Source organism: Aquarana catesbeiana, linkage group LG10, assembly GCF_042186555.1.
Source record: "Aquarana catesbeiana isolate 2022-GZ linkage group LG10, ASM4218655v1, whole genome shotgun sequence".
Taxonomy (NCBI): Eukaryota; Metazoa; Chordata; class Amphibia; order Anura; family Ranidae; genus Aquarana; species Aquarana catesbeiana.
The window spans coordinates 139089080-139092891 of record NC_133333.1 but is presented as its reverse complement, the minus strand read 5'-3'; positions in this window follow the sequence as shown (position 1 = coordinate 139092891).

Sequence of the window (3812 nt, the reverse complement as noted above, 5' to 3'; positions counted from 1 at the left end):
AGGACGGGGCAGGCAGTGTAAACAGTTTATGGCAAAGGCAGAGAGAGATTCTGCAGCTGTTCCTGCTGTTCCAAAATCAGGACCCAGCCTGAGAACAAAGCCAGCATGGGACAGCTTTCTAACTGAAGGAACTTTGGGCAGATATGTAGCATTGATCCCGTGCATAGCAGCTGGGAGGAAGAAAGCCAGCAGTGCTGCAGGGGTTGAACACAAGTCACAAGGCAGAACTGCTGGCTCTTCTCTCCTGCAGGTGCCTGGGCCGCCCTTCTGGACTAATGAGGCTTAGGACACACTTATAGCATCCCCCCTCTCCGTTCTCCGGGGAGGTCCAGGACTTACCGGGCTGTCGTGTCCTCTCCTCCTGTACTGGCACAGGGAAGACCGGAAGTGACCTTGTAACTCCAATGTCAATCAAAGTACCCGGCCGTAGTAATACATACTACGGGCGGTAGTTGTCCGGCGCGATGGACTGCACCGAACGGCAGGTCAAAAGCCTGCAAATGAAGCGCCTCATCCGCAATCTCATGATTGCATAGACATGGTGCTTCCCATAGGACCTTTTTTCTATTTTTTTGGGTCGTTTAAAAAAAATATATTTTTATTTTTTGTGACTGCCGGGGAGGGTGGGGGGGCAGCACCCGTGTGCCCCCTATGGATGGGCCGCCACTGTATTTAGGCATTTAGACGTGGTGAAGTTCAAACTGAGCATCAGAATGGGGAAGAAAGGAGATTTAAGTGACTTTGAACATGGCATGGTTGTTGGTGCCAGACAGGTTGGTCTGAGTATTTCAAAAACTGCTGATCTACTGGGATTTTTATGCACAACCCTCTCTACAGAGAATGGTCTGAAAAAGAGAAGATATCCAATGAGCAGAAGTTGTGTGAACGAAAATGCCTTGTTGATGTCTGAGGTCAGAGAAGAATGGGCAGACTGGTTTGAGATGATAGAAAGGCGACAGTAACTCAAATAACCGCACGTTACAAAGAAGGTATGCAGAATACCATCGCTGAATGCACAACGCATCGATCCTTGAAGCAGATGGGCTACAGCAGCAGAAGACCAAACCGGGTGCCACTCCTGTCAGCTAAGAACAGGAAACAGTCTACAATTTGCACAAGCTCACCAAAATTGGACAATAGATTGGAAAAACGTTGCCTGGTCTAATAAGTCTCGATTTCCGCTGCAACATTTAGATGGCAGGGTCAGAATTTAGCGTAAATAACATGAAAGCATGGATCTGTCCTGCCTTGTATCAATGGTTCAGGCTGGTGGTGTAATGGTGTGGGAGATATTTTGTTGGCACACTATGGGCCCCTTAGTACCAATTGAGCAGCGTTTAACCTGTTGCCGCCCGCCCACCGTCATATGACGGCAGAGCGGTGCGGCCCTTGTTCTGGGCCGCCGTCATATGACAGCGGCTGATTCATACAGGGCATGTGCGCGATCCCGGGCGCGCAGCCCTGCTCTGTCGGTGTCCCCGGGACACAGTGCGTCACCGAAGGGGTGAACAGCCATTGGGCATGGCTGTTCACCATGTGATCAGCCGAGATTACGTCACGGCCGATCACAAAGGGGTATTCCCCGCTTTAGACCGCGCATGCGCGCGATCGGGAGCGTGCAGCGCGGTCACGTTGGTGGCGGCGTGTTTCCAGGAACACTGCTCGTCACCGACAAGGGTAAACAGCCAATGGCTGGCGGCTGTTTACCACGTGATCGGCTGTGATCCATTCACAGCTGATCACTAAATGTAAACATAGACCGGTTACTAGCTGTTACCGGCTCTTCTCTCCTCACACCGTTACCAGTGTGAGGAGAGAAGAGCCAGGAGCAGTGAGTGACCGATCTGTGTTTGCACTGTACTGCACCAACACCACAAATAAAAGGGTACCTGTCACATCGCCCCCCCCCCCCCCCCATTACAGCTGTCTCCCAACAGTGCCCACAAGGTTCACCTGTCACCCATCAGTGCCCACAAGGTTCACCTGTCACCCATCAGTGCCCACAAAGTGCACTTGTCACCCATCAGTGCCCACAAAGTGCACTTGTCACCCATCAGTGCCCACAAAGTGCACCTGTCACCCATCAGTGCCCACAAAGTGCACCTGTCACCCATCAGTGCCCACAAAGTGCACCTGTCACCCATCAGTGCCCACAAAGACACCGTCAGAGACTGCCGTCAGCGGTGCACCTGTCACCCATCAGTGACCATCATCAGTGACCGTCATCAGTGACCGCCAACAGTGACCCATCCGTGACCCTCATCTGTCACCTATCAGTCCCATAAAGTGCACCAGTCACCATCAGAGACTGCCATCAGTGACTGCCACCGTTACCTGTCACCCACCAGTGACCGTCGCACGCCACCTGCTACCCACCAGTGACCGTCACACGTCATCTGTCACCCACCAGTGACCATCACCTGTCACCGATCACCTGTCGCCCATCAGTGACCGTCACCTGTCACCCATCAGTAATTGTAATTTGTCACCTGTCACCCATCAATAATTGTAATTTGTCACCTGTCGCACAGCCCATGAGAAAAAATGTCCAAAAGATTCTATACTAGTGAGGAGGCATTCCAGATCCTCTCCATGACTGATGAGAGCAGCGGGGAGTTCTCATCAGATTCAAATGCCAATTCCGATTGTGAATCAAATTCAGCATTTGAACTGATCGATAGTAGTGGATCGGCAAACGAATCAGAGGAAGAATGGATCCCTCCTAAAAGAGCATGGCGCTCTGGAAACCAGACAGCCACCAGCAATATACCCCAGGATCAAATTCCCAGGCCCAGTACCAGCGCTGCTACCAGCGATAGACCCCAAAACCAAAGGCCCAGTACCAGCGCTGCCGCCAGCAAAAGGCCACAAGAAATGCCCAGTACCAGCACTTCCGCAGCATCACGCCCAAATACCAGCACAGGAACTCCAACTACCAGCACTGGAGTGCCACGTCCCCCCAGAGCCAGGGCCACTACATATCTCCCAGATGGTCTTGCCAATCCAACATGGCTGCCTTCCGACTCAGGATCAGCAAGAATTCCCCCTTTCATCCCCACAATCAGGTGTGCAGGCCAATACCCAAAATTTTTCTGAAATTGATTGTTTTAATTTATTTTTGCCCAACACTTTGCTGCAACTCATCGTGGACCAGACCAATTTATATGCCCAGCAGCATATTGCCAACAACCCCCAATCTTCATACGCCCGTCTATTCGAGTGGAAGGATTTGACTCTGGAGGAGTTCAAAATGTTTATGGGCCTCACCATAAACATGGGGCTTACAAAAAAAAAAAATGAAGAACATGCCTATTGGCCCGCCCACCCCATTCACCACATGCCCATTTATTCTTCTGTAATGTTCAGGTCCCGATACGAGATGATAATGCACTTTCTTCATTTCAGTGACAACACCCAGTGCCCTCCCCGCAATCATCCAAATTACGATAAATTATATAAACTTCGCCCACTCATTAATTTCTTTTCCCAACGATTTGCAGAACTCTATGTCCCCGATAAGCATATATGTGTAGATGAGTCCCTGGTACCCTTTTCAGGCCGGCTAGGAATAAAAAAATACATTCCTAGCAAAAGGGCCAAATACAGAGTGAAATTTTATAAGCTTTGCGAGAGAGTCACGGGATATCTGTATGCGTTCCGCAAATATGAAGGAAGAGATTCCGAGCTCCAGCCCCCTGAGTGCCCGGCCTACATGGGCACAACTGGTAAAATTGTATGGGACCTGGCCCACCCACTGCTGAAGAAAGGTTACCACATATACCTGGATAACTTCTACACAAGCCTGCCCCTTT